The sequence below is a fragment of the Erpetoichthys calabaricus genome, chromosome 4 (assembly GCF_900747795.2).
Source record: "Erpetoichthys calabaricus chromosome 4, fErpCal1.3, whole genome shotgun sequence".
NCBI lineage: Eukaryota > Metazoa > Chordata > Cladistia > Polypteriformes > Polypteridae > Erpetoichthys > Erpetoichthys calabaricus.
In genome coordinates, this window is record NC_041397.2 from 71,172,542 (window position 1) to 71,186,935 (window position 14,394).

Sequence of the window (14,394 nt, forward strand, 5' to 3'; positions counted from 1 at the left end):
CAGGGTTAGGGAGAAAGTGCTGCATGATTGCAATAATAACAGCCACAGTATTTTGGATTTACCTTAAAGTGCATACGCAGCAGACCACAGAAAGCAGAACTTCATCCAATACAACATGATAGATTCATGTACTGTTGCTGACCAGGTCCAGAGGCTGTGTCTATAATCCATTGGCATAGGGGCTTATGCATTCAGAAAGCCCGACATACAGTCGTGAACACACAACTTGGTGCAGTGGAAAATCATAACATATACAGTACATATATAACTATATGCAACTAACAAGGCTACTAAACTAATGCTGTTATTGCACTGTCCACTTAATATTCACTGAAAATAAAGTTAATCTGCACCACGTCCATTGTGTGGAAGAGTATAAAATCAGTGAGTCTTGGAACTGAATCTCTGCATGTGATCAAAATCTCAATGAGTTACTGTCCAGGAAAACCAAACAGTAATTTTTAATCAGGTCATTTTTATCAAGAAAAAAAAAACATGCTCTAAAGCTTACATGTACATATAAAAATATGTTTATGAATTTGTGTTAAGGTGGGAGAAATTGTGCAGATGGAGGGGCCTGATCCTCTCTAGCCATACTGTGGTGCTGACCATGGTTCTAAAGTGAACCCCTTAGATCTCTTTATTATTATGTTTTGAACACTACTACAGAAAAGTAATATTTTGATAAAAATGTTGGTAATATAATATTGATTGATTGAATGGTTTAAAGAACAAGCAAAAGCATCCGAAAAATAAACCCATAGCAGTAAGCAAAGCCACTTTAGTCTGGGGGTGTAGCAGGCAGTTACTCCAAGCCTTGTGCTTTCTGTGAGGTCCTGCACTGTCCAAGCTTTTCTCCGATTCCATAAACTGCAATCCTTCTTCACACATATTTGAATGGGAATACCTATTCACCGTGCCTGGATAAAACTACTTTATACCAGTCCAGGAGCCTCTCTTTGCATTAACAACATTATTTTAAACTACTTAAAATTAGAATGTGGTACTCAACAAGGATGTCCCCTAGCTTTTTGCAAGCTCCAACAAGTCATTGGTCATTTACTTTCGACCAGAGAAGGACATGAATAGAAGCTATCACTATATGCAGATGATATGGCACTTAATATATCAGAACCACAAACATCTGTACCAGTAGTCCTTAATGGAGCAGCAGAATTTCAAAAGATACAGGGACTCAAAATTAATTTGAATAAAACTGTACTTTTTCCAGTGAACTCTCTTACACACAATATTAGACTGGAAACCTTCCCGTTTATTTTAGCAGATTTTATTTTAAATACCTATGAGTAAACATCACAAGTTAATTTAAAGATATTTTTCAACAAAATTTAGCTTTTTTTTAAGTTTTTTTAACTTAAATTTGGAGTAAACTGTGATTTGTTTATGTGTTCAAAGACTGACATATATTGAACTATTATGTCGTAAAATAACATACATCTCTGGTACAGATCTAACAATACAGTAAAATTTAACGTTCTCTATGCCTGGATGAAAAAGTGCACATATGCAATGCAAATCAGTTTGGAAAGTAAATTGGGTAGCCACAATTATTTCCTTTAACATTATGTGAAATGAAATACCTTTACTTCAAGATATTTAATACATTTATGTATTATCTTGTTTTAAACATATGTGTAAGGTAAGTAATGAAATACATGATAGGTCAGTAAGTGTAGTGTGATTAGAAGAATTCAAACGGTAATGTGTTACACGACTTTGTTAGTGGGAAATTTAATTAAAGTAACACATTATTTTGTGCTGAGTTCTCAGTTTTCTCTTTTGCTGCCTGAAAGTCACTCTAGAGTATGGTATATGTATACTGGCTTAGAAAACAGTTAGTTGGTAGGAAAATGATGAGTTCAAGTGAAAACAAATTACTACAGTAGATGTGAAAAAGAACGGAAGAGAATGGAAAAGTGTCACTAAAGGGTCTTTTGAAAGCTTCTTTGTAAAACCAGACAAAAAGAAGAAAACAACACAGGTAGTAATCTCAACAAAAAGATGCTAGTAGGATATCTGAAGTTATCTATAGCATTAGTAAAAACTGTGCAGGCCAGTTAGGTTACTTTTTTTATTACCTCACCGCTATTTCCTGCTACCACCACTCCACACAAGAATCCAGCAATACTTGTCCAACAACAACACCCACCCCCCAGGTTGATCTACTCCAATGGTATGCCTGGAACTCGGAGGCTGGGGTTTCCGCTTACAGAAAAAACACAGCAGAGCTAAACAGAGGAAAAACAGTCATGTTATATGATAAGGAAAGAGAAGAATCACCAGCAGGTAACCTGAAGCATTATGGTGGATCTCAGACCAAGTCATGCAGCAAGACTGTGAGTGCATATTGGCTCTGGGACCATACCAATTCAGTACTGTCAGGTGGCTATGGGTGTTAAAAGATGACTTTTCTCTCCAGAACTACCTCAAGCTTTAATTGAAGCTGTAATTTCTGTGCCTAGTGTTGTGCATGTGCATCAGAGGATGCACAATTTCTTCCCAGGTATGTGATACCACCCCAGGCCAAGAGGGGGCACTGCTGCTAACTGTGTTGTCGTTTGCTTCCTCCAAACTACAGAGAAACCTCCCAGTGAGAGCAACTGGCTCTGCCCCTTCCGGTCCCTGGGTTATAGAAACATGACCACCTGGAAGAAGGCATCACAATTTCCCATTGGGATTAATAAAGTATCTATCTATCTATCTATCTATCTATCTACAATTATCCAGAGCAACCAGAGCTAAGGAGCTCCATAACCTTGAGATGGCAGATGAGAAAGCCTTACTAATACCAGCCACATTATTCTTGTGGCCATAGTTTTTTGTTTCTTTTTATATCATCAAGCATTGTTTTTGTTTGGACTTATAAGTAAACAGGAATGGCCTGACTGGCGCCACAAGATTTATTTTTCTTTGAGCCTGTTATTACCTTGGAACACTACAGTAGATTTATAATTTCAATTGGATAACTAACCTAAAATGCATGTCTTTCTGATATGGCAGAAAAACAGGGGCCCGGGAAAGCACTCAAGCTAAGCTAACAAGGGTTAAAAATATAAACTAAACATAGATGGTGTTTGGACTGGTAATGCTTTACAAAAACCCTTATATTTTATACCTCTCTAATATAACTAGATCATGTTCAACGCTTATTTGGTGCTACACTTGTGAGGTTGACATTTATTAAAGGCTCTTAATAGGTACTCTGCTGGGCTTCCCACATATGTATGGCTGTCATATGTGATTTTACAATTCAATATATAATGGGGTGTAGCCCATAAACAAAGTCAAAGAACTCGAGAACTACAATCTCATCTGACATCTTTAGAAGATGTGCATCCCAATGTGATGGACCTGGAATATGAACTGATGGTTACTAATATGAGGTCATCTGAATTAAGTTCCCTGCTCCAAACAAAGGCTGAATTTGAATTCACTGCACCAGGATTTAATATTATATCTCTAGTGCTAAGCCTAGCAATTTATTATCATTGACGTTGCGGAGATGTGAAGCATTTGCGTATATCTCTTCCATTAAAAATTAACTGGGTATGCTTACTAATAGTCTTCATCTATGGAGCTCTGCTGTAATCTTTTCTCCGTATCCTCTTATATTCCATTATATTCCATGCACCGAGATTAATTGTTTTCTAGATAAAATATCTCCCCCATGCTTAACCATGGATGATGCTGCCTTGCTAAATACCCTGATAACTCTGTCTGAGCTAAAGGAAGCTCTTAATTTGATTTGGCCAGAGAAGGTGCCAAGTGTGGATGGTTTGTCCAACCCCAAGCTGTTCCCTGATTTTTAGAAGCAGTTGGTGCTATCTACAGTATCTCCAAATGGTAACGTATGCTATTTCCTCATCCAAACTGAATAAACCATGGCAATAAATTCTGCCACAATCACATTCCTTTTAAAATTGGGAAAAGATCTTATAGACTGCTCTGTCACCTCATCTCAATGATGAATTTTAATGCTAAACTTATATCTGCTGTGAATTATTTTTGAAGGTAATCCATGTTGGTCAATCAGATTTAATCCAATCTCACCATGCAGTGGACACGGATTAGACATCTACAGCATATTATAGCTGTATCTCCTTCTTTATCTCAACTGGCAGTAATCCTCTCACTCAATGCAGAGAAAGCTTATGATATATGAACTGGAATTTCCTTAGCCATCACCCTTTTTTCTCAAGATTAGATTTTTCTTATTATGGTCTATGGCTTCTAACATAAAATGTATCTTTACACTGATATATGATATGTTGCTGTTCCTTTGGAATAAGCCCTCTGATCTTACCTATGTGCTCATCTTATTTAGGTTATCAGGATATATAATAAATTGGTCTAAAACTGCTCTTCTTCTCATAAGCCTCTGTACTTACAACGGAGGGTTTTCTTCTCACTTCCCTTCTCACTTCCCTCGAGCAGATACTCAGGAAGCATACCCTAACTTAGAGGTATCCCTGTGTCATTGTTTATTTATTCAAAACAGTGAATCTGCAGATGGACTACAATTTCAATGGTTCTTTATAGTGCTGGGAGCAGTCCCTCAATGGAAACTGACAGGTGGTCCTACCTCTTGAGGAACCACACACAAAATACAACAGACATGGCAGAAAACTGATCTACAAATAGAAATCAAACAGTTAACAAAAGTCACAAAATTACACAATTATTTAAAGAAAACACATAAATAAAATAATAACATGAAGAATAATAATTAAAGAATTAAAAAGGAATGAAAAGGACATAAAAAAGGAATTTAAACTTAAGACAGAGATGAGGTGAACCCTGGCTTACACATAGCAGTCTTTTCCCAAAATGTGCTTTCCATTCCCTGGTACAAATCTAAAAAATATTTAAAGATTCTAGTTCCCTTCAGTCTCAGCCATAATGTGCCCAAAACAAATAAGTTTTGTATTTGGATGATTATTTTATTTTAGAAGAATGTTGACTATTGAAAATATTTGGAATGAGGGTTGATTTGGTTCAGAGTTTCCTTGGTCCACGGTTTTCTCACCCAATTGGGCTGCTTTCAATAAACAACTGATGATATGAATTTTATAAAAAAGATATATTAAAAGTTGTGGTGGACAGTTGCACTCTTAAGTATAGAGAACTCAGAGTCACTAGAAGGAGGAAAAATAATGAAAAAGGGTGTTTTCCTAATAAAATAAAGGCACAAGAAAAGTCAAAAACACAAGTATTAAACTATAAAAATAAATAGACAAAACGAAACCTGAGCTGGCCCACCCTCAGTTAGTCACATGATAACTACTACCTGTTCTAATCCACCTTTTATACTCCATCACCAGAAAAAGTAGAACTAGAAGCAGGGTGGAAGTGATGTCAGGAGCTCTGATGTATTCTCTTAAAGGCGGAAGTGGAAAACAAGTCATAAACTTTACAACACTTCTTTCCCTTACCCCTGTACACATTTAAAAAAATCACATTAAGATATGCACCACATTCACATGTTCATGAAGTCCAGGGGAATCGCAGATTATTTGCTCATCACATAAAAACTTAGAGGGCCATGTATAAGCTAATGACCCTCTCTGTGGCCACATACCTGTTTTGAGAACTCTTAGTTTTCCCCCCAAAAAGCTGGGGCCAAGGAGCAATTATATTCTTCTTAATAAGTTGACTCATAAAGCCCCCGTCGATATAATTCCTCCATGGTGTCTTATGGCATGACTCCTGTCTTGCATTACCTCAATTTATTTGAAGTTGAGGTTGCTACTGGACCCTCCTATATAAAGTTTGCAGTGTTAGAGATGTCAAATTTATTACAAAGATAAATATTCTCGGATTTTAGGGCAGCCACATCAAAATAAGACTTGATTTTTTTGAAGTAGTAATTTTGGCCAAGCTGCCTAAATTGAAAAAAATCTATTTTCTTAACTTTTAGGTTAATGAAATGCTATGGTATGAATGTTCCTAGATATGCTGGGGTTATCTGTTGTCTAAATTTATTTTACTTTATTTTAATTTTTGAGAGTTAGGGGCATTGAACTTGAATGACTACAGAATTTCCACCACATTCAGACTTGCTTAATCCAATTCAATTGCCAAATGCTTTAACTTTTGGTGTTGCCATTTTATATTATATCTAGAGAACTATGGTAGAATATTTTTTGTCATTAAAATATAATAGCACCTTTTATACAACTTCTTGTAATTATCCACACTAGGTTTGATGCAACATTTTAGCTATGATTTTACACAACTGGTTTATGATTATAGTTACGGATTCAGCACAGTAACTATGATTTTGTGGTTCTATTAATACATTTTTATTGCACTTCGTTGTATATACTAAACTTGTGTTTGATGAAGAAATAAATAATGTGCTTATAAATAAATATATAAATATAAATAATGTGCTTGTCTATGATATTTCAGGTAATAAACTTTATCAACAACAAAGTGTTAATGTGGTTGTGCCTTAAAGACAGTGCCACAAGGATCCTTCTACCTGACTGACAGAGGACAGTGTGAAGCCCCATCACACTGGAATTCACCATATTATCATTTATATGATGCTTGTGGCTTGGCAGTGAACTAACACCTGGAGCTCCTTATCTGTATCCAGAACATTTCTATGGTGCTAGCAACCCCTGAAGTAGTTCACTGGGTTTTATCAGAAGTAATTCAATGTTTTGATTTAGGCGTCTAAACATTATCTTGCAGCTATTGGAGTTAGGAACATTGTTGGACAAGGGCTGAACTTGTGAGAAGGAGAAGTCGAACAGTAGAGGAGGAAGTGCTGTAGAACATGAGAAGGTAGTTGTTGTTTGAGTAGGTAATACAACCAGCAATGCCGCATAGCAATTAGGGCTCATAATTGTAGGTCCAAATGGGATATGGACTGTTTGTTAATTTACCTTTCTGTGTCACATTTTGTGCTCTCTATTGTGTATAAAAACACTGTTATTTTGGAAATTTGGTCTAAATGGGCACTTTTAGATTTTAATTATGGCTTGGGAGTGCCCTGTACAATCCATAAGTGATAGAACATTATTGATCAACAGTGGGCAGTGGTCAAAATATGAACTTCAGATGAAATATTTTAGATATCTCACAAGTCTGAACACCTGGCATTCTTGAAATTATTCACCATAAAATGGTTTCTTTAAAATGTGCCAAGCTATGTCCTTTACCTATCAACCTCCAATCTGATTCTCATCTTCCGCCCCGGGAATTTGTCACTGTAGGCATGAATTAGGTTTATCCTCATTTGTGCAGCCTCCACACCAACAAACTAGATCATTCTAATTCTGAAGGTTTATAAGCATATACTGGTAGTTAAGTAGTATTTAATTACGGAAAAAATATATAAGGTGTGTTGAATTTTTGAAAATAATACTAGGTCAACAGGATGAGTATATAAGTCTTACAGAAGTGGTATCTTAATATATATTAGCAAGAAGATGAAGAACATTTTATCTGAAGAAGAAAACATTAATGGAGAAAGTAGCAAGTAATAAATGCTGCCAGGAGCTAAAGGCATTTGAGAATGTTTGAAAATGTATTTTTTATTTTATATGTGCACATTTTTTTTACAGTTTTAGCTTTTCTGTCTGTTTAGTTGGGCACCCCAAAATAAATCAACAGATATCTTGTTTCTGCTTGCCAGTGTAGTCACCTTAGTTCTACAAAACTGGTCCATCCACAAACATGCCCCCTATTTTTTGTCTGCATAGCAAACCTGTCCTACCAGGACAGCAGCTGTCATATTTCTGTTTCCTGTCTTCCTGCATAAGCTGAAAAGTGGCTGATTGTCTATGTAGCCTGCAGCTATGTTTAGACAAGAGCACAATGTACATATCTGACTCTGATTCCGCCCTAATGACGGACTGACATGCTGGTTTTGTCCCAAGTTCACAAATGTCCCTGGTTTAACCCAGTGTTGCATTTGCCTAAGGGTTTTTCACACAAATTTATATTAGCATGTTTATATCTAACAATTGACATTTATGTATGTAAATTTGTTTTTATGTACGTACAGTGCCCTCCATAATGTTTGGTACAAAAACACGTTTTTCCTTGATTTCCCCCTCTGCTCTACAGTTGAAAAGTACAAATCAAACAATTGCAGACTTCGATTTAGGGGATTTGCATACATTTTGGTCTCAGCATGTAGAAATTACAATACTTTTTCTACATGGCTCTCCCCATTTCAAGGAACCATCATTTTTGAGACATCTGGCATCAGAGGTGTTTGTGATTACTCAGGTGCAGTGGTGTAGCTAGGGGTGGGCGGAGGGGGCGGTCCACCTCAGGCGGCACATTTTTGGGGGCAGCATTATTGGTCAAAAGGCTCAGTACAATTCATGTGTAAGCAGCAGGGTTCGGAAAAATCTCATGAATGAAAAAAGTAAAATTCTCTGATTTTTATTCACAAATACTTCAAAAATAATTTTCAGACTGTCCTTCTGTGACGGCATCAGACACAGCAGTTGAAATTTATGAGACAATAACAAAAATAAACATAAACACTACACTGATAATAATTTCTAGGAATAAATAACTAATTTACCATTTATAATTTCATTTCATTATCAATCCAAATGCGTTCTTGCTCTGCGCAGAAAACATGCCCACCTATCCCTTGCACACTACAGTGGTTCTGGTTTTTGCAGCGTAATTATATTAAACTAATAATTAGAACACGGCTTATCAGTGTGTCTATACCAGTGGTTCTCAAACTGTGGGGCGGGCTCCCCTAGGGGAGCGCAAAGTAAGAAAAAGGGGGGTGCGAAGATGTGAAAAAAAGAAAACAAGAATCGAAAATATGAAAAATACATCTACTGAAACCAAAATAAATTAACTTAAACTACATTCTGATGCTAGAAAAATAAATATAGAGTTAGACAAATGTCGATAAAAGTTAAGTAGGTATAATAAAATATACATCTATGATATTTAACATTATACAAAGTTATTGTCTGTTTTTTACCTGCATTATTATCAATCTTCAATTTAATATTGTTTATTGTATCAGTATGCTGTTGCTGGAGAATGTGAATTTCCCCTTGGGATTAATAAAGTATCTATCTATCTATCTATCTATCTATCTATCTATCTATCTATCTATCTATCTATCTATCTATCTATCTATCTATCTATCTATCTATCTATCTATCATTAATTAAAAAAGAATAAATTGGTATTAGTGGGCTTCTTTCAAAAAAACGTTAGGGGGGGGCGCGATTAAAACTGTTATGAAAACTCGGGTTGCAAATACTTAAAGGTTGAGAAATGCTGGTCTATACTATATTCTTGTCTAGTTGATGCTTATAAAAAATTATTGCTGTTTCTCTATATATGAATAAATCTATGCAAAATTTATCCTAATTTTTCTCTATACGTCATTTTAATTTTCTACTTAAATTGGTTAACATATTCAGATATGTTGGAGGGCGGCAAATAGAAGCACCGGCCCACCCTGAGTGACACAAACTCTAGCTACGCCACTGGTCAGGTGTCCTTCATGGCTTCATTTGTGCAGGCATGAGATACATGGGCTTACTTCTAACTACAGACTATCTTTAGAGTCTGTAGTTGCCATTGTTCAACATGAAGACAAGAGCTGTACCAAAGAAGTCATTGTGAGGCTGACAAACAAGAATAAAACCATTAGAGACATCAGTAAAACCTTAAGATTACCTAAATCAACAGTCTGGAATATCATTAAAAAGAAACAACACACTGGTGAGCTCAGTAATCACACAAGGACAGGTAGGCCAAGGAAGACCTCCACTGCTGATGGCAGAGGAGTCCTCACTGTGATAAAGAAAAAGCCCCAAATACCTGTCCGACAGATCAGAAACAGTTTTCAGGAGGCAGATGTGTATGTGTCAGAGACCACTATACTTAGTAGATTTCATTAACAGAAATACAGAGATCACACTGAAAGAGGCAAACCACTAGTTAGCCACAAGAACAGGATGGCCAGATTACAATTTGCAAAAAAGTACTTAAAATAGCCTGCAGAAAGCTGGAAAAAGATCTTGCGGACAGACGAGACAAAGATGAACCTGTATCAGAGTAATAGCAAGAGTAAAGTGGTGAGACCAAAAAGAGCTGCCCAAGATCCAAAGCAAATCACCTAATCTGTTAAACATGGTGGTGGGGTGTGTTTTGGCTTAGGCATGTATGGTTGCTGCAGGTGTTCAGTCAGAGCAAGAGCACGAGCAGAAGGGATGAAGCAAGTATAGAGGAGAGAAGGCAGATGGGGCAGAAGGGGAGATGGTCCACTGAGAATGCTGTCAAGATCACTCACACTGAGCGCAGGGACTCGCAGGCAGACAAGGGTATGTGGCTGACAGGACGCAAGGCACACGGACAATGACATCTACCTCCAGAGAGAGACAGTTTCTTATCTTTTTTAAGGCTCATATCTAATTTTATCTTCGTGGTGTATTTTTATATTGTCTTGTGTAATACAAGTTACTGTTGTTTCTCTTGAAACTGAGCCGTGTCTTTCATTGTGTGTTAACTCACAGCCCAATTTAAAGAAACCTGTGTGCTATTATCTTTAAATTTCAAGTGTTCCCATACTCTTAATAAAACTTGGTGGTGTAGTCAGATGTTTTAATTGTGTTTATGTTCGATTACCTATAAGTGTGACCAGACACCTCTCACACAGGTACTGGTACTGGTACACTTATATTCATTGATGATGATGTAACTGCTGACAGCAGTTGTACAATGAATTCTGAGGTGTAAAGAAAATTCTTTTCTGCTCAAGTTGTAGTAAACGACTCCAAACTCATCGAATGGTACTTCATTCTACAAGATAATGATCCCAAACATACTACTAAGGCAACACAGAAGTTTTTCAAAGCTAAAAAATTGAAAATGCTTGACTGGTTAAGCCAGTTACCTGATTTAAATCCAATTGAGCATGGCTTTCATATGCTGAAAAGAAAACTTAAGGGGACAAGCCCCCAAAGCATGCAGGGGCTGAAGATGGCTGCATTAGAGGTTTGGCAGAGCATAGCCAGAGAAGTTACTCAGCACCTGGTGATGTCTATGAATCACATACTTCAGGCCATTATTGCATGCAAAGTACAAAATGACACTGCTTTAATATACCTGCCATTGCTATGCCCCAAACATTACGATGCTCTGAAGTGGGGGGACCATGTAGAAAAAATGTTGTCATTTCTACATGATGTGACAGAAAAGTATGTCCAAAACATTATGGAGAGCACTGTAACTGTTGTAAGGTTTTTTGCTTAAATGTATATAGTTATAATCATATTGTATGTAAACACTCAAAGCCTGTACTCAGTGTAGGGCACTACAGAAGAAGAAACTGAATTAAAATTTAAAACCATGCCTAAACCATAGGGGCTGGAACTGAAGACTGAGTAAGTTTTTAGAGAAGGGGTTGTGGACTTTTTGCTTTGCTTTGCTTTGTTTTTTGTTTTTAGATGTATCTCTGTCCTGTTATTTGTATGTATTTTTGTTCCTGGGAACTTTCTACTTTTAAAAGTTAAATGTTCTACTGGTTTTTGCCAGTCCAGTCTTGCCATGCCATCTCCTGCCATGTGGTGCCTATGGCTTTTCTCCTGATGACTATCCAGGAATAAGGTGACTCTGTTCTGTCACTTGTCTGTAATGACATGGTTGTGGTCTCATGCCTCTGTTTGGCCAGCAAAGACCCAGATGACCATATTTCTGTTTTATTCTGGGCACCTCCCAATTACTACTTTATCCTCTACACTATATTTTATAAGCATTCTGACTCTCTCTGTAATCTATGCACCTGCCTACTACAATATGAATTGTCTCTGTCTTATTTGTGTGGCTTACTAACTTACTTGTCAAATGTCTGGTTTCTTCTTGTTTTTGCAGCCAGCTAATAATTCCTGTAGAATGTTTTAAAAGGATATTCAAACTTGATTGCCTTTTTTAACCAAATGGTACAATTAAACAGTTGAGCAAACACCTTAGTTTAATCAGCTGGTTAATACTTGCACATTAAAAACATATTGTAACAATCTGGCCAAAAATCTCCTCAAAGCAAGTTACCTTCAGAACTGAGTCCTGACAAGAAGCACAGAGGAGCTCCATCAGCCCACTCTTGATGCAAAGCAGCAAAGCAGGGATTGGGGATGAAAACAGGGGGCGAAGGGGAACTGGCATGTTTTTCAGTTTGGATAGTGATAGTGCCACAAGCGGACAGTGAATTTCTCTGCTGTGCCTGAGTTGGTAGCAGAATAGCGACACATAAAGCTCCCATGGACTGCCGTTACTTTGAAACATGAGGCTGAAAGTACAAGTCGATAAAAAAGGAAAGTGTAAGAACCTAAGTGACGGTATCTCCCATAGCCATAACCATGGCAGGGTTCTAAATTGTTACTGATTGCATTACTGTTTCTTTGAGTGTGTTTGATGGTAGAAATAAACCTGCTTCATTTCAGAACAGTGAACTGTCAGTGCAGTTTTGTTCCATGTGTCCAGGAAGGGGTAATGTGGTCTAGTGGTTAAGGCTTTTAACTTCAAACCCTGAGGTAGTGGGTCCAAATCCCACTACTGACACTGTGACCTGACTGTACTCCAATTGGAAAACCAAAAGAAATGTAACCAATTGTATTATAAATGTTGTAAGTCACCTTGGATAAAGGTGTCAGTCAAATAAGTAAATGTAATGTAACCCAGTCTGTAATTCTATGTGGGTTGTCAGGTATTGGTTGAGATATGAAAGACTGATTGTCGAACAAACTAAAGTAAAGTGCAAAGTTTGCAAAAAACATGTTAGTAGTTTAAAGTGGCAGCACATCCAGTTTATTTCAGCACTTACAGTACAACAGAAAAAAGCAGAATGGATCTAGTGCAAGAAAGCACGGGACAAAGGAAAAACCTGTCCCCAACCAACAGCTCCAGTGTATTCTTTGTTCTGCTTTAGCACGGACCAGACAAACATGCTTCCTGTTAAAAAGAATAAGCAGGCTGTCTGTAACGGTTGATCTGAGGGCTGTCACAGCACACTTGAAGGAAGAGACTCCTCCACAGGCGGCTCACGCCACAGTCCAGTAGTAGAGGGATGAAGCTGGATGGTGTGCTCTGCAAGCTGAACTCTTAGTATACACAAGAAAAAATGTGTTAAGTTTAGGGAAAAGCAGAGAGAAGCAGCCAAAAAAATTGCAGAAAATTTAAGGTAGAACAATGAGCAAATGGAAATGGAAAAACAATTTACAAAAAATAAAAAAAAGTACAGAAAAGTCTGCACAGAAAGACTCTTATTTTGCATCTTTTCTCTAAGACAATAAAAGTATAAATATCTTTATTTATTTAGTTTTTTTTCATTGAAAGTGATTTCTGTTTTAAAATAATTAAATAAATTGTGAATAAATAATAAATCATCCATAAATATACAAAATCAAAGTTTTATTTTTTTTTTTACCATATTGCTCAGCCCTAACCTCCTATATGCAGCTGCTTTATTTCCTGCCTTTCTGTGGCTTATAGCTGTATTTTTGGGTTACCTGTGGCTCTCAGTCCCAAAAACACCTAATTTGTTATTGGACAAATGCTTGTCAGTTTTTTTTTATTTGATAAATTCTGTTTAAAAGTAATATCAGCAACCTGTGTAATTGTCTTTGCAGTATTAGATGTCGTCCCCCCCTGTCACAGGAGTCCTATCTAAGAGTGGATTTAAAACACAATTAAAGTCCCCAGCCATTATAATTTTATGAGCGTTCACATTGGGAATGGATGCAAATAAATTTTGCATGAATTCCTTATCATCGACATTGGGTGCATAAACATTTATCAAAATCATTTTACTGTTAAATAAGTTGCCCATGACCATCACATATCTCCTTTCAGGGTCCGATACTACATCTGATGCTACAAATGGGACTGTTCTGTGTATGAGAATTCCCACCCCTCTAGTTTTCTTTGTAAAGCTAGAATGGAACATTTGGCCAGTCCTGTCTTTTTGTAGTCTGGACTGATCCTTGCTTAGTAAGTGGGTCTCCTGTAAAAATACTATTTTAGCGTTTAAGCCTGTTAGGTGAGAGCATACTGTCTTTCTCTTTAATTCGTGATTCAGGCCTTTAACATTCCAGCTCACAAAGTTAACTGTCCCATCATGGAGATATTGATTCTGAGTTTTTAATGTCATTTTATAGTCTTAACTGGTAGTGAGGCAGTTTTAATCTTAATTTCAAATTTCCCCACGAGTTATTGCCATATAGCCTATTATTACGTTGATATTTATAGTTATAAGGTTTAGAAGAATAGATTTGATATAGCCTGCTCTCCATCTCTCCCCCCTTAATCCCCCCACCCCCCCATTTTGCCTCCCCGCATGAGGCTAAATCCCACTTTGCAATGTCCCAGTCCTCT